The sequence below is a fragment of the Cupressus sempervirens genome, chromosome 8, assembly GCF_028749045.1.
Source record: "Cupressus sempervirens isolate cs-2001-9-10 chromosome 8, ASM2874904v1, whole genome shotgun sequence".
In the NCBI taxonomy this organism is placed as follows: Eukaryota; Viridiplantae; Streptophyta; class Pinopsida; order Cupressales; family Cupressaceae; genus Cupressus; species Cupressus sempervirens.
Window position 1 is genome coordinate 745527679 of NC_143125.1, and position 23639 is coordinate 745551317.

The window sequence follows — 23639 nt, forward strand, 5'->3', positions numbered from 1 at the left end:
GCCTTTGGAATATTTCCTTGCAAGTAAGGCTTCAACAACTTCAAGATCATTGTTAGAACTTTCTTCCTATTCTTCACTTTCAATTTATTAGACTTTTGATTTTCCACCTTTCTTCTTGAGTGAAAGCTTGACTTCAAATGCAAACTCAATACCTTTGGAACTAGCGGCATAGTTACCATAGTTATCCAATTCAAAAGTTGTCCATCTTTCCACTAGAGCATCTAGATTTATCTTATTATTTGGATCACATCTCATCTCTTGAATATAAGATACTCTAATTTTATATATAGGAAGAAGGGTTCTAAGTACCTTGCTTACAATTATTTTATCATCAATGTCTCCTCCAAATTCTTTGATTGCACTCACACTTGCTTTAATTCACTCAACAGTTTTTGTAATGTTTTCGTCCTCTTTCATCCTCACTTCATCAAACTGGCCTCTAAGACTTTCTACTTTGGTTCTCTTTACATTTTATCACCTCCATATATATCCTTTAGTTTGACCCACATTTCATGAGAAGTAGTGCAACCTTTGACCTCATCAAATTCGGCATAATTAAGAGAAGCAATATCAATCATCATGATTTTAAGATCTTTCTTTTTAACAATCTCTTCAACCATCTATGTTCCAGTAGGAGTGTTGTATTGATTATCAAGATATTTAATGCTTGAATCATTGATAGTTTCCAAATTTAAGCTCATGAGTTCCTAACATGTTGTAAAGTTATCTATGTTCAATTTGGGAATCTCTCTTCTGTAAGACATCCTTATCTTTAGCTTAGGTCCTTGAAACCTTCTCTACAAGTAGCAAAACCTTTGATACAAATTGTTGGAAATATAAGTGGAGTAACTGAGAGGGGAGAGGTGAATTAGTTACCACAAAAATAAATCTTATATCCCTTAGATGTTAGCACAAATTAAAATATAAAATATAATTAAAATTGTATTCTATTGTAACTCAACAAACACACAGGCACTCAATTAATACTAACAAATACTATAACTCGACAAGTGCTGAAAATAAACTATAACTTGGAAATAAATGAATATACTAATCGTAGATGTTAACTATGATTAATGTTACTTAGTTGCATACACATAAGTAAATAATATGAACACAAGTGACACCATGATTTAACATGGAAATTCAGTTTGGTAAAAACCACCAATTGCAACTAGTTATTGATTTTCACTCTTCTAAAGTGATCCATATTAGGAGCCAACTTTGTTAAAGGTTACAAACTATACTATTAGGAATGACCTTATTAAAGGATTTAATCACCTTGCTAGGATAGTCTTGTTCAAGGTCTTCAAGAAACTTCAATCTAGAAATGCCACCTTATTAGAGGATTTGAAAATAGCTATTAAGACAACTCTATTAAGATATTTAGATCATTACTAGAATGGTTAGAGAGTAACAATGAGATGACTTGATTTTTGATGCAACTGAATTGCTGATTATAGATCTCAATATGGTCTTCAATACTTGATCCTTCGTGATCAAATGTATCTTTGGAGCTCCACAAGACTATTATGCTTATCCTTCAAATTTTCTTCCTCTTACCATCCTTTTCTTTCACATTCTCATTCACATTTAATTCCACAACTTGACCTTATATTTATATCTTATACATTATCAAGTAAGCTTGAATACAATTTATAATAATAATTATTCATCTCCTCAATTAGCCCAAATCATCAAACATATTCATTTAACTCAATAGGCCAAAACAAGAAAAAACCTTCATTATCCTACCCTACTTGGTAGACACTAACCAAAATAGATTTTCTTTCATTAACCAAGTGAGCTCAGTTAACACTAGTTTTCATGCCAACTTTCTTTGTCTCTCAAGTGAACTCAATAGACACTATCTTCTACAAGTTCTCTTTGGTAATTGAGTGAGCTCAGTTAACACTCATTACCTTCCAACTTTCCTTTGTCTCTCAAGTGAACTTAGTAGACAATGATTTCTAAACTTGGAATACATAGGAATGATTGATAGGCATAGATAAGTCTTCATTCCTTGAGTGAGCTTGAAAATCATTGACTAGTGAATGTATGACATTTTTTGTAACATCAAAGACAATATAGAATTGATCAATTGTTTTCAACAATATGTACACACACACACACACACACACACACACACACACACACACACACACATTTGGAATGTGGTTTGGACTTTCTCATAAAATTTAGTCATTTACAAAGAGGATAGATATTTTAGAATTTAATAGGAAAATTTTCTATTTTTATAAATATATTGATACAATATTTATGGTAGTTTAAAAAACTAAAACTAAAAGGTCTTCTCCTCAAATCTATAAGTTAATTGTTAATCATTTTAGGGTGTTTTTTAGTGGTGAATATTTGTGATTTTGTGAATTTTAGAATTTTTTTGCTAGTAATTTGGTTAATAATTTAAGATTTAATGTAACCTAAATCACCACATTTTTATTAAATTTAGTTCTAAAATATTTAAAATTACACAATAATTTATTTTATTAAAAAATTAAAGACAAAGATTTGCCACAATAATTGATACATGATTAGATTTGATTCACCTAAATATTATATATTATCAAAGAAATTAAAATTAATTCACCAATAATTATCATAATTATTAGTTTCTTTAGGGATATATTACCAATATTTAGTTTTCTATGTTGATTTAAAATATAATGTAATTGTCCTCATAATTTTCATGAGATAAAACATGTTCAATTTTGATTCGTAATATTCCATGATGATTAGCAAACTTCCTATTATTATTGAGATTCACCAATATTTTCTACTCAAAAAATTATGATTTCAAAATAATTGCCAATGTAAATAATATTTAAAATATAAAAACTTGAGATATTTGTCGATAAAAATAATTTGGTTTTTCAAAAATAATGAATGATTCGCCAATAATTTATATCTTTTTCTCAAGGGAGGTTTCTTAAAGTAAATGATGATCATTTACTATTGAAAATAGACCAATTTTTTTTAATAATTGACACACCAATGTGCTAGTATTTAAATTTGATAAAATTAACATTTAGAAGACACCAAATAGTGTCACGAGGCAATGTTGTGTTTTCCTTTTGTATACAAGTTTGACCATTTCTAATATTTGTATTTAACAAGAGTTTTATTCGAGCTTGAGTCCCTGCCTTTTGAATTGAAGAATGTAAAGAAAATTTAATAATTATGCTTTGATGGATGTGAAGACCTTGATTGAAGCCTGTATTTGGGAACATGCATGGAGGGAAGTGGAAGAGGATTGGCCTTAACACGTGTCAATTGCATTTGTATGAAAGTTTCTAAAGCACTCTTGAAGCTTTATTTTCCCATAATAATAAAAGGTTAAACATAGGTTCTTATCTGTTCTTCAAGACTAGTATATTGGGGAATATCAAGCCTTTGTGGGCATTTATTTTTAATGATGGGGAAGGGGGGTTTTTTTATGCAAGGCCTTTTCACCCTTGTCAAAATCCATGCATCCAAGATCAAATTTAACTATAAGACTTCCATTATCATATTCTCTACCTCAATCAAAACTCTATCTATCTTAATCATCATCTTCTGAACAAACTCCTACATAATCTTTTGTCCAAGTGGTTTTACCCAACATCAACAACTAGATATCAAGTTTTTTGCTTTCTTCTTGGGAGCTCCTTTATTAGGAAGTGTCATTCTATTTATGTTATCATTTGCATCTATTTTACCCTTTGGTATTTTAGGGTTTCATGTGATTGTATTACCTAGAGTGAGGTTATTTTTATTAGATTAATTATCATTTAGATTTAAGATCTAAACCAAGTTTATGTCCTTAAAACTGTAATTTTAGAAAGCCCAAAATTTTAATTTTGAATAACCATACCATCGAAGATTGATCAAAATAGTAAATTTAATGGAATTCTAATGCTTGTATGTTTTAATAATTTTAACTGGTTTTGACATTAGAGGACTATTTTAGCATTGAATCACCCCATTTATTAATAAAATTGTTTGTAGATTTTTCTGATCTAGGGGTCTCTCAATTAGATATTTGAATTTGGTACTATCTATTTTGGATGTAGGGAAGGAACATATATGAATTTTTATAGTATTTTTTCTATTAATTTTGGGCAAGGTTATGATCTGTCTTTGATTTAGTGGGTGATGACATGAGGGTTTTTTAATTCTGTGGAGAAGGTTAGGACATAATCAATTGTATTTTCATTGCTAATCACAACACAACAATATCGTTATATATTCACTAGCGGGTAAAAGCACAAACTTGTGTCACCCTTTTATAAAGGAAAAGACTAACAAAAGTATAATTGATCAACTTTAATGACATAAAACTGGTATTATTATTTAGAATTTTAAAATGAAGTAAACTAATAAAATGTATAAAAATGGATAAAGTTTAGGATTATAATTTTTAATAATTATTTGGAATAAGAATTGATATATTTTCCTAATTTTTAAAGATAACTTCTGAGTTGCTGAAAAATACTAAAAATATGGGTTCTAGTTCCCACCACAAAACTATATGTAAATAAACTCATTTCCCTTTGATCTCAACTTATGTTATAGGTAACATATATAGCTAGAACAATCAAAAATCAAAATTGTCTTTAGACCTATACTCTCTCTTTTATAACGATTCAAATTTCAACTCAGCTGAAATTGATAGTTTTCATCTTCCACCACATTTTAAAAAATGAATCTATTCTAACCAAAATAATAATTACACAATCTAAAAGAGGACTCTCTCCTTGAGTGTTAAAATACACACTTGTAGAATTTTTCAATTACAATATATTATATATAATAAAAACACAATAAACTCCATATGAGAATATTCTTTGCTTTGAACTCTATAAAATGGTGTTTATATGTTATTAAAAAATTATTACAAAAAATAGTAAGAGTTAGTAAAATGTTAGTTTTTTGAAATAATTTTATTTGTTTAGTAATTAGATACAAACTAGTATAAAACATGCATTTGAAAGACATTTCCAATTGGAAAAGTGTGGGACCATATACAACTTTGTTAGAATAAATTTATCAAGATCATACATGTTTGGAAAAAAATTATTTTTAGATAGAAATATTCAAATTTAGTCATTCTCACAAGTCAACCTCAAAGGTTACACAATGTTGTACTTTTACCCTACTAGAATAATAGGCAACATTATTACACTAGAGATATTCCAATGCACATCATGCTTTTGCCGTTACTTCAAAAATTGTGGGAGAAGAATAGCCTTATTTAACAAGAAGATGTATTTCAAATGAGAGGGTGTCATCGAGGGGATTTTAGAGTGCATTTTTTCTTACAAGATATTGAGGTGTAGGGAATTTTGGGAGAATGTCCAAGCATGTTATGCTTAAGGATGTGCATAACCCCTTGCTTTAGGATGCTCTCAAGGTTGTCATTTTTTGGGATCTAGAAGACTCCAAGAGAATGGTTTTTGATGTTATTGCATAAGAGTTAGAGAATGCTAGATACTAGGGAAGTGTTAGGGTTTCTCTAAGTATATTCAATGTTGTTGAGGAAGATCTATTAAAGGCCTCCATTTTATTTCTCAACCCAACCATGTCATTGGATATGATACACTTGGATGCTATCGGGATGCAATTTTGACCTACAAGTCAATAATTGCCAATGACCCAATACTTCAATTTACCCAAGACCTGAGTTTCTTTCATTAATGCTTCTATTGAAAAGATTAATGTTGCATATTTTGGTCTAGAGAAGCCTAGTTTGAATAATACTGAGAAGATTCTTTAATTTTTTTTAATTTTCATTCATTCTACCATTGTTAGAGGAGACACAAGCTAGCATATCTGAACAAAATTTCACAGTGCTTCAAACAAAATTTAAGAGATTTGGAGAATTTTCTAGAGTTTAATTTCAATAATTTTTGGTATGGATAAATCAATTTTACCCCTAGAAAATGGGGACCAACAATCAAAAATCAAGAATTAATGTTTAAAAATTAATTTGTAAATAAATAATTTAAGAACCTTAACAATATAATCATTTTAATTATAAAAATTAATTTGTAAATAAATAATTTAAGAACCTTAACAATATAATCATTTTAATTATAAAAATTAATTGTGCACCATAACCCAACACATCAATTCTCTACCTTATTCATAATGCAATCCTTTTAAACTCCTATAATTATTTATTTGTAATTTTTATAAAACAATTTTCTTTATTAAAAAAAATGTTTACCAATTTTTTTGTTTGTGTAATGTCTACCCCTAGTTGACTTTTCATGTCATATTGTCAAATTATTTTAGACCAGTTATATGATTATGTTTTATGATTAGTAGTATTTGGTTACTAGATTTGATTAGATGTATTTCATATTCATTTAATTTATAAGTCAAGTTAGTTATTTCATGTGTTCATGATTATTTTGATGATGATGTAAGTATGTTGGTTTAGTGATTTTAAGTTACTTCATGATGATAGTTAGATGGATTATTTATATGCAGTTTCTATGGTTACTTACCCCATACTTGCATGTGTATAGTGTACGTGTATGTTTTACTTTATGTTTGACATTTCTAATGTGATTGAGGGAGTGAGTCGTAATCAACCACTAGTTAGGATCTACATGATGTACTACTTCCCACCATTTCCTATTTAGTTTAGATTATATGTGTATGTACCTACTCAAATTTTATGCAAATCACAGGTACCAAAAATTGATTTCCCTGAATTGCTAGGCCCTATTGTAGTATCTCAAAGGTAAAAGAGGTGATACAATTCTTGAGTCCAAATCCTATCCCTAAGCTAATTTTCCTAGGAAGTAGGGCAAGTACCTGAGTTGTTTACCCTTTCAAATTTATCAAGTGACATGAATTCGTGAATTTGACCCTGGAGTTTGAATTTGTATTCTATTCTTTGTGATGGGGTTTTCATTTATAGTTTTGTGGGTCTATTGTGATTTTTAGTTATAATTAAATCAAATTAAAACATAATTTAATGAAATTTTCATAAAGATAATTTAATATTTAATTAATTGAAAAATTATTTAAATAAATGAACTAAATTTAAAAGATTTAATCAAGTCTAATTTTGGCATAATTATTTTTATATAATTTAATAGCAATTATTTAGGATTTTTATTTTAATAATAAATTCAAAAAAAAATTATTAGTTAAACTAATAAATATATTATTAAAAAATGTCCCATGATTAAAAAAAGAGAAAAAGGAATTGATTAAATAAAGTTTATGTTTATTAAATTGCAAAAAGGTTGCACATGGAGTGAAAATATAATAAAGTAATAAAGGAAAAAGGGTTTCACATGATTGCACAATCAAAGCCTTAATTTGGGGATAAATTCTTTATTAGGAAATTAGAGTTCATTCTCCACACCAAAATTTGGAGGAGCCAATTTCTGAGAAGAAGGTTTTTGGAAGAAGAGGAATTGGTTGTGAGCTTTGTGCATTCATTATTTTAGCATTAGATCCAGGTAAAATCTTGTGAGTTTTGCATAGTAGTTTTTGTTCTTTGAATTCTCTGCCTTCTTCATGTTTGAATGAAATTATTTTTAGAATTGAATTGGGTTGAAAGCCTTGTTACCAATTGATACTAATTTTAATGCTCTACCAATCGATGGCATGTTTTTGCATTCCGTCGCCAACCTCGGGCAGCTGTGTCCTAGCTCATTTCCACTATGACTGTGTCTATGTAGGAGGGGGGTGGTTGATTGTTTGTGTGGGGTGCGGAGCTACGACTTTTGCTATCGAAGGTACTAGTTGGACTATTTTTTTAACTGTCATTATGTGCTGAGACTGATTAGGTCTATGGAGGTGCTTGGATGGGTCCCATTTTTATGGATTGTCCAAGGTTGGGTATGGCTATGCTTAAGGGGGAGCCTTATAGGGTTGCGCCTAGTATAAGTTTTCATGAAGCAGTGGGTTTGAATATGCTAGGACTAGAAGCAAGGCTTTTTGAAAATGCCCTCTTTTCATAGATTACAAGTGCTACAAATTTGAGCTCGTCTGGGGGGTCTCAGATCATGACAATTAATGGTTTCCTTGAGTGGTGCAAAGAAAGACCCAAATTGGTAATCCCTTTTGAAATGATCGCTAAAGATGGCGAATACTACTCTAAGCATTCGTTGTATTGCAAGTTTTTGGGAATAAGAGTTTCTCTTCAATTTTTAGAGGATTAGGCTCAAAGAGTTTGGGAACTAGAGGGTGAAATGGAGGTCACGTTGCTTGCAAACAACATTTTCATGGTTACATTTATTTGCCTAGTTGATTGTAATAGGGTTTTTGTGGGTGGGCCCTATTTTTATAATCGGGTTGGGTTATTCGTCAGACCATGGCATGTAGGATTTAATTTGTCTAAGGAGCTTCCAAATCAAGTTCTGGTGTGGATTCAGTTATCCAAATTTCCAATAGAATGTTATCAAGAGGATGTTCTTCATATGCTTGCATCGATGCTTGAAAAGCTAGTGGGGTGTTCAACACAAACCTTGGGTAAGAAAGTTATGACTTTTGCTTGAATTTGTGTGGAACTTGATTTGAGTAGACCATTGCCAGATGTGGTGGAGATGTGTGTAGGCTCACATTCCTGGGTGTAACAACTCGATTATGAGACCCTTCCTTTTCAATGCCATCTTTGTCATAAATATGGCCACCTACTACAAAGATGCCCGAAGGCCAAGCCAACAAAGCAACAACCTTCACCTCCTCCTAGTAACACTCTTGGTGCTGATAAAGGAAAGAAGCTTATTGCTAGTGAGGGCAAGGACGTTGAGGGTTTTGTTTAGGTTAATGCTCAAAATTGAAATAGAGGCCAAAAGAGGACTCTAATGGAGCAATAGGAGGAGGATACCATTAATAGGTTTGAGGTCTTGGATGAATTGAGTTAGCAAGAAGTTAATCTTGGATTAATTAGTGTAGATCAACTTGTAGTGGATTCTGGATTAGAGATTAGTTCTTCTATTCCTCCTACTTTTCATGTGGAACCTGCCATGCCTATGGTCATAGATGGGTAGGTATGGTCTTAGATGATTTTAGAGCCAAATATTGGTATGGGATAGGGAGTAGAGGATGCTGCTCTTCCTACATGAACTATGGTTTGAGATTCGCATAAGTGAGGTAAATTTTCTCCTCATTTGGGCATTCTTCAAAAGGATGGTAAGAAGGGGATTTCAGAGAAAAATGTTAAAATGGGATGAAAAAAGGACTTTGCGAAGATTAAGATAATAGGGGAACCATTAGTGGAGTTAGGATCTATCAAGACCTTAGATTCCCACTTTTTGATTCCTCCAAAATGGTCATTATTTCTTGGAATGTAAGGGGCTTAAACAGTGGCCCTAGACAAAAAGCTATTTGAGAATTAGTTAGAATTCATTCTCCTTATGTTCCTTTTCTTCAAGAGACTCAAGTTTCTATGGAATGTATGATGAGTATAGCACCTAAGCTATGGAGGAATGGTCAATGTCAGTGCATTGGAGCTCAAGGATCTTTAGGGGGTGTGGGATGTCTCTAGAACCCATGAAAGATCCAACCTATGTCCTAGATTTCCTTTAAGTCCTCCTTATCCATGGTTTCTTTTTGCATTGAGTTGGGGGAATCTATCTCTTTTTCTAATGTCTATGCTCCCATTGATTTCTAAGGTAAAGTTCTTGTATGGAATAACATTCATTTGGCTCATAGTTTATTTCCTTTCTTGCCATGGATTATTGCTGGAGACTTTAATGCTATTCTTGATTTAATTGAAAAATGGGGAGGTAATGCAAGACTGGAGCCCTCTTCTATCTTGCTTTTTGATAATATTTTGACACTCAATCTTATGGATATCAAGCCTAGCAATGGCCACTTCACTTGGAACAATAGAAGGATGGTGACAGGTGCATTGGAAATGATTAGACCACTTCATGGTTTCCTATTTTTGGGTGTTTGGATTGTGATCTTCTAGTTTTGAGATATTAGATTGGAGAGATTTGGATCATTGGCCCATAAAGCTTGTCATTTCTTTAGCCCATTTGCCTCAGAAGCCACCTTTCAAGTTCCAACTCATGTGGCTCAAGGACCCAGACGTGTATGGATGTGTAGCTGAATGGTGGAAGGATGGTAGGCCTACTTTTGGTACTACAATGTATATGTTTGCTAAGCTCCTCCAATATGTTATGTATTAGCTCAAACAATGAAATCAACAATGCTTTGAGAACATTTACTAGGTGAAGAATGAGGCTCAAGTGGAGCTGAATGATATTACCAAGTTGATTAGGGAGGAGGGGGTGTTTGAGTATTTTTTGTGGGAGGAAGCTAGGGCTTTAAAAACATTAGAGGAATGGGAGCTAAGAGAGGAAATCTTTTGGAAATAGAAATCTCAGATTGAGTGGCTTCAAGAGGGGGATAAGAACACTGCCTTCTTTAATTTGGTGAAAGCTAGACAACAAGGTAATTCTATATCATCTTTGGTGACTGACAGAGGGGAGGTTATCTCTTCTACTCAAGATATCTCTAATTAAGCTGTGCAATATTTTGCTTCTTTATTTAGGGAGGAATCATAGGGGAACTCAATTGCAGAGGATTAGGTCCTTTCCTATATTCCTTCTTTGGTTTCCTTGGAAATGAAAGAGCATCTAATGAGTGCTATATCTCTGGACGAGTTAGAGAAGATTGTTTTTGAGATGAAAAAATGAAAGGCTCTTGGTCTAGATGGCTTCTTGATTGAGTTCTTCCAAGAATTTTTGGACATTATCAAATTAGATTTATTGGCAGTTGTTCAAGAATCCCAAAAGAACAAGCAAATGCTCTAAGCCCTAAACTCTACCTTCTTGGCTCTCATTCCCAAGGGGGAGGGGGTTGATATGTTAAGTCAATTTCACCCTATTTCTCTGTGCAATGTAACTTATAAAATTATATCTAAGTTGATTGTTGAAAGGTTAAAAAGGTGGCTTACATTGCTAATCTCTAAAGAGAAAAGTGGCTTTGTGGAAGGCCATCAAATTTGGGATGGGGTGATTGTGGCCACAGAGACTATCCATTCTCTGGCCAAGTCTAAAGACAAGGCTATGTTCATCAAGCTAGACATGGCCAAGGCTTACAACAGAGTTGGTGGTCCTTCCTCTAGAAGGTTTTTGGTGCCTTTGGTTTTGAGGAGGAATGGATTCACTGGGTTATGAGTTGTGTGAATTTGACCTCTTTCTCAATTTTGATTAATGGGGAGCACTCTAATCTCTTTGGGGCATCTCGATGTTTGTGAGAAGGCGACCTTCTCTCTCATTACATATTTCTTCTTTTGGTGGAAGGTTTGGGATGGTTGATTAAAAGGAATGTTGAAGAGGGCAATATTTAGGGTTGGTAATGGGGAGGGGGCCTTCCTATATAATCTCACCTACAGTTTGTGGATGATACGACTTTGATGGGAATGGCTACCATTAGGGAGGCTTCTAATATGGGCAAGGTGTTGGATTTTTATCTTGTTGCTTTAGGGTAGTTAATTAACAAGGGCAAGTCTTCAATTTTTTTCTTCAACACCCCACCTTCCATTCAATAAAGAGTTGCACATATTCTTAGATTCCAAATTGGGAGTCTTCCATTGCTATACCTTGGGATCGCTATCTCTACTGTCAGGTAGTCTAGGGAATCATGGCAAGTTATTCTAGACAAGTTCCATGTCAAAGTGAATCATTGGACCCATTGTTGGCTATCCTTTGTTGGTTGGGTCTAGCTACTTCAATCTGTGGTGCAGGCTCTTCCTCTCTATAGGTGTATTCTTCAAGTGGTGCTGATGAGCTTTTTTAGGAGCCTTGATTCCTTAGTAAGATAAATTTTATGGGTTGGTAATATATCATCAACCAATTGGAGCCTTATTAAGTGGGAGGTTGTTTGTAGCCCAAAAGGATTTGGTGGTCTTGGATTATGATAGTCATTTCTTTCTGGTACCACTTTGGTAGCTAAATTGTATTAGTGATGGTGTGTGGAACAAGAGTTGGTGTGGGCCAAAATCTTGTCTCATAAGTACTTTTTTGGGATCCCCCAAAAAGATATCCCTTGGTATAGCTTGATTGGGAAAGACTCAGTGATTTGGACTACTCTCAAGAAAGTGGCTGCACTCATTAAGGGTGGCCTATTCTGGATCTACAAGAGTGGGTTAGAGGCAAATTTTTGGCATGATTCTTGGGATGGCTACCCTCCCATATTTACCTAATATCCTCACTTGGGTATATTATCCCAAAGTTTTTGTGAAGTTGGATGGACTAGGATGTGTGACTTTAAGTCCTTTTCCCTTCATGGCTAGGTGGTGGAAGCAAGATGGAAGACCTTAAGGGAGTGGCCTATTTTTGGGTTGGAGGTAGAGTGTGCTGAGCTTCATTACATTATTTCTTGTTGTAGCTGTAGTGCCCTTATGGATAGTGATGTGTTGGCCTAGTCCCTTAATCCCAAGGGTACATACACTATGTCTTCTACTTATCAGGAGTTTCTCTCTCAATAATTTGCAAGGGAGGAAGTTCATTGGTTGAAGAAAGTCAGGAATAAATTCTCTTGACCAAAGTGTAATTACTTTATTTGGACTTTGGTTTGGAATAGATGCTTGACTTGGGACAATATTTGAAAGAGGGGCTTTGTTGGCCCTTCAAGGTGTGTTCTGTATAGTGGTAGGGAGGAAGATTCTCCACACTTATTTTGTTGCTACCCCTTCACATTGCAACTGTGGCATTTCTGGTGGGATGTTTGGAAATGTCAATGCATTCATGCTTCCTCCCTAGTAGAGTTTTGATGAGATTGGGAAGGCCCCCCTCCTTGGCTCCCTTCTTGCAAGATGTTTGGTATGCTGGTCCTATCTTTCTGCTATGGCAAGTTTGGTTGGAAATGAATCGTAGAATCTTTTGGGGAAAAAAATTGAGGATTCAATAGGTTTGGATTAAAATTATGGAAATGATCCAAGAAATTGTTGAAGCTAAGAGTGAGATTATTTTTCCATTGGAGAAAGGTGATGCTATGATGGTTGATAGGTTTGGCATATAGGGGATATCTCTGATCTCAACTTGCATCAAGAGAGGTAGACATGTGAAACATAAAGTTCAAACAATGGGGAAATGGCTGCCCCCTCTTGCTATTTTTTTGAAAATTAATATAGATGGTTCTTCTAGGGGTAATCCAAGTTTTGTTGGGATTGGTGGGATTGGTAGGAATTCTTCTAGATCAATGGTTTTTATTTTCTTGACTAATAAAGGGGTGCAGACTATTAATAGGATGGAAGGCTTGGCTATCCTATATGCTTTGAAGCAAGCTTAAGATCTAAGATGGTGGAAGGTGATTTGTGAAGCCAACTCTTAGGTCCTAGTCAATCTGCTCCTTGAGAGAGATTTTTGATGTTAGCTGGCAATTGTCTACGTTAGTGTAGTAGATATTGCAGGTTAGGTCTTTAATGGACTCAATGTCTTATGCCCATATTCCAAAGGAATGGAATAGGGTGGCCAATTGTCTAGAAAAATGGGTGTCAAAAGATATAGATGGCTGGAAGATTGATGAGTGGGAGCAGATGCCCTACGAGTTATGTTAGGACCTAGAGAGGATTCTTGTAGAAGATGAAAGTGGTATTGGGGAGTGATAGTCTAGTTCTTGTTTTTTCTATGGTCTTTCGTGGTTCCTGGGACTTTGGCCCTTTTCTATTTTGTATCTAATTGTTCTAAGTTTCAATAAAAATTTTACCCCTTTTTTTCAAAAAAAAAAAACCCTTGTTACCAATTTCATTGTTCTCCATTTCAAAAGAATTTGTATATAAATTGAAAATATTGGAACCCTCATTTTGTTAACTTTATAGAATTATATTTTAATCAAGTAGGATTTGGAAAAGAAATAATAATTTGATATACAAAATTTGATTGGTTGTTCATATTTATTCTATTAGATATATTATGTAAGTTATATATATATATATATATATATATATATATATATATATATATATATATATATATATATATATATATATATATATATATATATATATATATATATATATATAATTACCACAAAAAATAAATTTACTGTGATAATTTTACATATATATTAAAATAGGATTTTTTTCAAAAATTACCTTTATAAAATTCAATGGAGGGGGGATGTTGTAATTTTGTTTGTTTGATTTTTAGAATTTTTATTTTTTTAATATTAAATAGTGAGTGGGGCAACCAAACCCCCATGCACCCTTGGATGATGTAATGGGTTGCACGATAGCTATTGCTATTGCTGTAGCAGTAGGTACTGCCTTACAACATTATCCTGCTATTGCTACAATAGTGGCACTATCACAACAACTCTTTCCTTTAAGGCCAGTGTGCCATAAACATTTTTATTTAAAGTTTATTTAATAGTTTTTCTTAATATACTTAAATTTATTAAATTTTAAATAATTTAATAAAACAAATTAAATATAGTTTTTTGTTAATTAATTTAATTAATATAGTTTGTTAATTATTATTAATGAATTAAATTAATATTAAATGTTATTTAATAAATTTAAATAATTTTTTATATTAATAATTAATAATTATGTTATTAGAAATTAGTATTAGTTTATTAATAATTTGATAATTATTATTTTAAATAATTTAATCATTATTATTTAATTTGTTTTATAATATTTAATACAAGCATTAGTTTTCTAAGTTAGTGGGAGACTATGTTTTATGTTTTAAAAGGAAAAGGGGGTTTAGTTATAAGGGAAGATTTGTAAACTTTATTAAGTCAAAAAATTATAAAAAATGTAAACTTGAACCATACTATTAAATCAAAATTGTATGTTTTCAAACAAAAAAAATCTATGAAATTATATTGCCAGATTGTATGATTTCTTTTGTGTGGGGTTTTTGGGTTGACTTAGAATGTTGATCAGTTTTGGATGTTTACCAAAGGCAGGGAGTTACTATTTTGGTGATGTCATGTGATGTTATGATTATATTTTGGCCGTGATCTTTTATACCTGACCATGGTGATGTGTCACATATTTTCTATGATGAGTTTGATATAATATTTGTAGTGCTTTATAGTTTCTTGTATAGACCAGAGATGAATGGTGTATTTTCATGATGTAACCTTTGAGTTTCAATTAGTTATCTTTTGGATGCTTTCCTATTGCTTGTATAGGACTAAAGTGATTATTATGATTTGTATTATGGTGTTTTCCAATTGCTTGTAAAGAACTAAGGTGAATGTTATCATTACTTTTTAGGTACTTTCTAGTTGCTTGTAAAGGACTGAGGTGAATGCTATGTTTTATCTATAGGTGCTTTCCAATCACTTGTAAAGGATTGAGGTGAAAATTGTGATTCTAAGTTGATTTATACTTTTACGAGCCTAGGGTAGGTAATATATGTGTATGTTGGGAAGTGGCTTGCAATGGAGGCTAGAGCCCTAAGTGGTTGCATGGGTAACCTATTGTAGGTTTTTTAAATAAGTGATAACATTTCGTTAAATTGGAATAAAAAGAATTAACAAGAGTTAATGTTTTTCCTTGCCCATGGCTTGAGTGCTAGTACAAGCTAGGATGGGAGTAGAAAGGATGCTTGGTTTCAACCTTCCTTTGTTAATATGCCTTGTCTGTATGAAAGGATACTGGTGCCACACAGAGAAACTAGGGGGCTAGATTCTAGGGTTATTGCTAGGGTAACCTTAGAGTTGGCTCATGCGATGACACTTGCCTTCTTACATAGTAGTTTTCCTATATGTCTTTGTTGGCTTTGGGTTTAGATGATAATTGTATCTTGGTACCCTTTGAGATAGTTTTCTTTTAGGTGTTTCCTTGACCTAGATGTTGGTTATGACTTGTGGATTGATTTATGTATGGGACTTGAGACTATCTCCTCAACATGGTGGGAGTGGGTCATTTAGATCCTATGAGGTCAGGTGGTAGTTCATTTTTCTTATACCATTGAGATCCAACCTTTGGATGTTGTTGTTGGATGTGTTGTGCAGTTATACCTTTCTTTCTAATCTTGTATTTCTATTGGATGATTTTATTTTGTTACTATACTTGATTTATTAGAGATCTTATGAGATTTTATATATTATTCATGATCTATATTCTTTGAGATTTTCATACACTGTGACTTGTACAGTGGATGCTTATGCATTTTGATTATGACAAGTGGCATCCTATGTAATTATTTATTATTTAAATAGATTTGTACCTATGATTATTCTATGATGTGGATTTGTTATGTATTGGATTTAGTATTAATAAAACTTATACATGTGATTCAACACCATGGGACCCTTAAGAGATGTAATCTATTTATGATGGTTGTATGTATGTGAGTTATCACTTCCGCTATGTTATTTCTTGTTGTTTATTATATATATATTTACAAATGTTTGACAAACTTACTAAAACTTTAGGCTAATTTATTTTGGGTACCCTGGCAGGGTGTTATAGTATGAATGTGAAATAGTAGTTGTAGATATCACCATCCAAAGAAAAATCTTAGCTTGTTTTCCCATGAATGCAAGATGAAATGATATAAATTTCTATTTTTTAACAAAGTTTCAAATGGAAGTCTTGTCAAAACTTCCAACCTAAGAAAAAGAATTAACACTCCCTTTCTTTCTTGTGCTTTGATGTTGGCATGGCAATCTAACTTTCCTTTTCTAGAAACCATGTCAATGTGGTGAATTATGAACAAGTCCGACATATTTTAATGCTTTAAAATCTCCAAGTCTTTTAAATTGATAAGTCTATGCACCGATAGAAAGAACATGATTGCTAATTTTTTACTACCCTCTTAATGTGGGAAGGGATAATAATTTAATGACAATCATCAAATAAATAATAGCAAGCTAAAAAGAAAATATAGAAAGTAATAGCTTTAATTTTTTTTTAAAAAATATGTTGTAAAATTGTAACCTTCCAAGTAGCACATAAGAAAAGATGAAGTGTGATAAATTTATTGAAAAAGGGAAAAATAAGACATAATTTTTTAATAATTATAAAATCTATATTTCTTATAGTACTTAAATTTCATGTTGATTAGAAAATATTTCAAAAGTGGAAATAACTAGCAAGATAGTAAGAAGAATAAACAATGACATTATATTGGACCAATCTAACAAGAACATTAGGTGCACACAATGGTAATATTAGATCCTAACTTAAACAAATGTCTATTTTGGAACATATCTTATCTTCTTTATGCATTATCAAATATTGAATAAATTGTTAATGATACTCTTGCTTAGGATTTAGACGTTATTATATAACATTAGCAATTTGATTCATATTCTTAAAAACAGTTTAATATCTCTATTTTTAAATGTTTAATTGTTATGGAAGAAAATTGATTGAACATTTTAATAGATCTCATAATCAATATAACTCTTACACATTTTTAAGTTTTGAAAAATGTTAATTTCATATTAGAATTGTTGAGATTATAATTGTTTTATGTGAATCATTTTAGAAGATATTGTATGAAATAATATTTTCCCTATAGTTTAAAAGAAAATCTATTACAATTTTTATAAATAATTAAAAGAGTCATAACATAATTTAGATATAATGTTCACATTAAACAAAATATTATACTCTTGATTACTAAAAAACTAAAGTTAAATAGATAAATTTTAAACAATAAGTAAGAACAAAGGAAAAAAAGACTTACTTAATATTAAAAACAATCTAAAATATAATTTTATTTATTTTATTAAACAAAATATTAATTATTCAATATAAGTAAAAGAAAAAAGAAATTAAACTAAATATAACAATAATGATTCTTCCTACATATAACTTTAATTCATATTAATAATGTAAAAATATATCTAATTAAACAAGTATTAACTAGTATAGTAAAAAAATCAAATTATTAAATAGTGATATTGCTATTAGGATTTAACTGTGTGATTTTCGAGTCAAACTCATTGACCCATGTTTCATGAGTAGTGATTCAACATGAATCCATCTCTCATGAGAATAAATGGAACACTTAGCACTCATTAGATCTAGGTGATGCTCACAGGGGTGAAGCACCGAGACTTCCTGGGAGGTCAGCCATCCTAGTACTACTGTAGCCTAAGCGTGCTTAACTACAAAGTTTCCTCCATAGTTAAACCCAAAGCTTGCAACCCCATTTGCAAAACCTTCACCAAGTGTTGTGCCTTATGAACCATTCATTAGAAAGCCCCTTAAGCTCATCAATTGATAAGTAGGAGATAAGACACAACACTTGGTGAAGGTTTTACAAATGGGGTTGCAAGCTTTGGGTTTAACCATAGAGGAAACTCTGTAATTAAGTGCGCTCAGGCTGGAGTAGTCCTGGGATGGGTGACCTCTCAGGAAGTCCTAGTGCTTCACCCCTGTGTGCATCACCTAGATCCAATGAGTGTTAAGTGTTCCATTTATTCTCATGAGAGATGGATTCATGTTGAATCACTACTCATGAAACATGGGTCAAAGAGTTTGACTCAAAAATCACACAGTTAAATCCTAATAGCAATATCACAATTTGACTTGCTGTGGAAAGTATCTCCTACTTATCAATTATTAAATAGTCTTATTTAATTAATTCTCCATTGATAAAAAGTAAAATAGTACACTATCATATTTTAAATGTTAAAAAACTAAATTATGATTTCCTTCCCCAAAAAAATAAAATAATGAATTAAACTTTTTTAAAATATAAAAACTCAGAACATGAAAAAATAAATTTTTACTAATGTTTTCAAACATATTAAAAAGTATAAATACATAAAAGAGCATTTTTACACCGAAGGGTTTCCTACATGTAATTTTTGACCCAATTTCTTGGATTAATGATGTACAAATCTCCTTAAACATGGATAACCATGGATTTCATTATGTTCGTTGACTTCAGTTATTTAGGATTTTATTGAGATCAATGGTTTTTCTATATTGAGTTTTGGAACTAATTTCTTAGATCAACAATATACGATTATCCTTAAACATGGATGACCATAGATTTAATTTCGTTCATTGATTTTAAATATTTAGGTTTTTGTTGAGATCAATGGTTCATATCTTATAAAAGAAAAGAAAGTCATTTAGATGTTTTCGGCCATTGATGTATTCTTGTCATTATTCATGCACAACTATCTAGTACATTTGTAAAACATTGTAGTTGTTCCCTCATAACTGATGGTTTTACCAACTCAGGAAATAATTAACGATTTCAATGATAATCCCATATAAATCATACCTGTTGAATATTTCAAGCCATCTCAATATTTTGTAATCTTCTTTTTTCAAAAGTGTATGTATTCACCACTGATGCAGAACATATATAGAATGAAATCTAACAATGAAGAGTGTAGCAGGGGTAATGTGGTGTTGTTTATTTTGGCAGCCACATCCATGAAATCATTGTAGCCCCATGAAATAATTAGATTTTCAAGATCACGATTCCTTGAAAATACCCCATACTTTATGTTGTACTTATGATCATAATAACTAATAATATGTCCTATCATGAAATAATGATAGTAACCTATTGATTTATGAAATGTGCATCCAAGTGGATAAATGTCACCTACAAGGTTCAACTCCAAAACTAGGATGAAGTAGGTCGTTGCTCAAATATACTAAAGAAATGTATTATAAAAATTTTATTTGTTAATTTATTAGAGCTATTTCAAAACTTCAAAAACCCAACATTCATAGAGAAAACATAGGAATTGACATTGTAATTCATGAATGAAAATGGGTTGAAACGGAGTCCAAGCCAAAATGGCATTTGGGACTAGCCTTGAAGCTATAATTGATTGCACCTTTTGGTGAAGATGCATATATTGTCATAGACTTTAGGACAAATTAAATTTTTATCTGTTTGAAATGATTTGTGCAAGTTCCATCTGGGAAAATGCAACAGTGATAGCTAATGAATCACCAAACCCTTTTCTATCCCTAATGGGGTCCATTGACAAGAAATTTAGTGCTACACTAATTTATCCTTTTTAATTAGAATTAAAAATGGGATATTTACCATAATGCAATAGATTTAAATCATTTGTATATATTAATAATAAAGAAAATAGTTACTCAATTTTAAGAATTGTCGAGTATGAAATCATTTTCTTAAAATTTCAAACATAATAAGATAGACAAAGGTTTAAATCCAAGAAATCAAACAAGAAAAGAGAGGATTAAGGTTTTTCCAACCCATTCATCACAAAATAATCAAATCTAAGAATACAATTTATATATTAAAACTAATAAATAGGATTCCCAAATTTCACCATATCATTCCTTAATAATTGTATGGAACTATACACACTCCTATCATATGTAAGAATGATCATAATTGTTAGGATTTAACTAAAAACAAAAATAACAATTACACACAAATATAAACAATAAAAGAAAAATAATAGATCACACAAAAGAGAACACAAGACACCAAGATTTAATGTGGTTCAACCAATCCCTAGGCTATGTCCACCAAACAAAAAGTCCAATATTATTATGATCCAATGATTACAACTTGATTACAATCTATAATCCCTTACAACTCAATACTACTACAAGAACCTATTTTTGCATCACCACTATGAAACAATCCCTAACCTTAAGCCCTTTTATACAAGTATTTTTGCCACTTTAGGGTTAAAATTAGTTACAACATATTGATCATAAGATGCTGATAAAATATCACTTCCCCAATCAGTCACCACAATCTAACCATTCCCAGTAAGGAATTATGGAGTATGTACAGTACTTCCTTGATCAATCACCACAATCTAACAATCTCCCACTTAGGGACTAATCAGGCTCCACACTAAACAATAATCTCCCACTTGGAGACTAATCTTGTAGCTATGCCACTACTCCACGAGGCTTCCACTAGATCAAACCACCTTGGATTCTATTGTTCTTTTATTCTTGTTTAGTTTAGAAGACCAACCAAAGCTAAAGAGGATTTCAGCTTCTCCCTTGTCACAACCATTGTAAACATATCCATTGGATTGTCATTTGTATGTATCTTCTCCAACTTTAACTATCCATCATCCAAAACTAACCAAATGAAATGGTACTACAAGTAAATGTGTTTTATCTTTGAATGCAAAGCTAAATTCTTTGTAAGATGAATGGCACTCTGACTATCTATAAAAAACTAATTATTCCTCTAAAAGTGTCCCAATTCTTCCAAGAAAAAATGAAGCCATATCATCTCCTTAGCTACCTCTATAGCAGCAACATACTCTACCTCTATAGTGGATAAAGCATTAACCTTTAACCTTTTGTAACTTAGAAACCTAGTTCATGGCTACCCCACCAACAACAAATAAATAACTTGTAGTACTCCAATTGGTATCAATATCTCCTACCAAATCTGAATCAACATAGCCCTGTACATCAATAGTAGAGCCCCCAAAATGTAAACACTTACTGGATGTTCCTCTCAAATATCTAAGAATCCATTTAATTGCATTCCAATGCTCAATTCCTGGATGACTTATATATCTACTAACAACTCCCAATGCATGTGCAATATCTGGCTGAGTACATACCATAGCATAAATCAATATTCCTATAGCTAAAGCATATGGTACCTTAGACATCTTGTCCTCCTCTTTTGTATGTTTTTGAACACATCTCCTTAGTTAACTTCAAATGACCAAGTAAAGGTGTGCTAAGAGCTTTAGCATTCTCCATAGAGAAACATTGCAACACCTTCTCAACATAATTAGCCTAAGATAATGTCAATTTTCTATTCTTCTTATCTCTACAAATCTTCATACCAAGGATTTGTTTTGCTGCCCCCAAATCCTTCACAGAAAATGCATGTTCTAACTAGCATTTCAGCCCCTCAATGTGATCCATGTTAGACCCAACTACAAGCATATCATTAACATATAAACATAGAATAATGTATCCATCATCATCGAACCTCTTAAAATAAACACAATGATTTGAATGAAACCTATTGTATCCATGCTCATGCATAAACATGTCAAATTTTAGATACCATTGTCAAGTTGCATGCTTCAAGCCATATGAACTTTTCTTCAATTTGCTAACTAAGTTCTTGTTACCTTTGACCTCAAATCCTTGTGGTTGAGCCATATACATCTCTTCATCCAAATAACCATAAAGGAAGGCTATTTTAAAATCAAGCTACTCCAAATGAAAATCTTTAGTAGCCACAATACTTGAAATAGTGTGAATAGAAGTCAATTTTAACAACAGGAGATAATATCTCATCAAAATCTTTCTAGAGGTCTACTCAGCCTTTTTAACTATCTAACATTCACTAGGGTGTGTGGTATTTATTGTTGCATTTGTTGCACATTATGAGAAAATGTTGAAATATCAGCTTTTGTAGTATCATCTAGCACCCCATAATCATTTTCATTCTTCTCATGTTGTTGCAATAGATCTTTGTACAACACTTTCTCATTGAATATGACATCCCTACCTCTTAGAATTTTACAATTTTCAAAATTCAATATCCTATAACCAAATTCGTTAATGCCACATCCAACAAATACACATTTTTTTGACTTAGCTTTCAGCTTGGTCTTATTTTTAGAACCTATATGAACAAATTCTTTAGAACTAAAGTTTTTGAGAAAAGAATAAGTCATCTTCTTACCAGTCCATGCTTCCTCTAGAATATCACAACCCAAAGGAGTAGAGAGATCTCTATTAATCAAACATATAGTAGTATTGATAGCCTCTACGTAAATGTTTAAGGGTAACCGTGCATGCAACCTCATGCTCCTTGTACACTCCATTATAGTCTTGTTCATGCATTCAACTACTCCATTTTCCTATGGAGTCCTTGAAATAGTTTTTTTTTCTATGAATACCATTAGTGGAGAAATAATCTTCAAATTCATGACTCCAGTACTCACCACCATTATCAGATCTAAGATATTTTAATTTCTTACTAGTCTCATTTTCAATGAAGCATTTCCATTTCTTAGAAGTTTAAAATACATTAGATTTCTGTCTAAGGAAACAAACCCATACTTTTCTAGTTGCATCATTAATAAATGTAATAAAATAATGAGATCCAACAAGGGAAGTTACCTGAGCTGGTCCCCACACATCTGTATGCACAAACTCTAGTTTCTCACTTTTATTTTCCTTCCCAATCTTCACAAAACTCACTCTCTTTTATTTTTCATACACACAACTTTCACAAAAATCCATTTTAACACATTTTAGACTTTGTAAAACTTTTTTTGAATGAAGTACCTTCATACCTTTCTCACTCATGTGCCCAAGTTTGTTGTGCCACAACACTATATCAGAATCTACAATAGTTGTTTGTTCTCTCTACTCAACTACAACAACTATTCTTGAACATTCATTTTTCTCTGAAACAATCAAAGTAGAAGGAACAATATAACCTGTACAAAGATATAAGGTGCCTACTTTCACACCTTTTTCTATTACAAGGGAACCTTTTGAAACCATCCAATTTTTATTGTTAAAACTAACAACACAATCCTCATCATCGAGTTTCCCTGTTGAAATTAAATTTCTACTCAACCTTAGAACATGTCTTACCTCGTGTAGTAGCCAATGATTCCCATTTTGTAACTTAATCTTAATTTTCCATTTCCAACAATTTGACAAGGTTCATTATCCCCCAAATAAACAAGCCCAAAATCCCCTTGGAGATAATCAATAAAATAACCTTTAT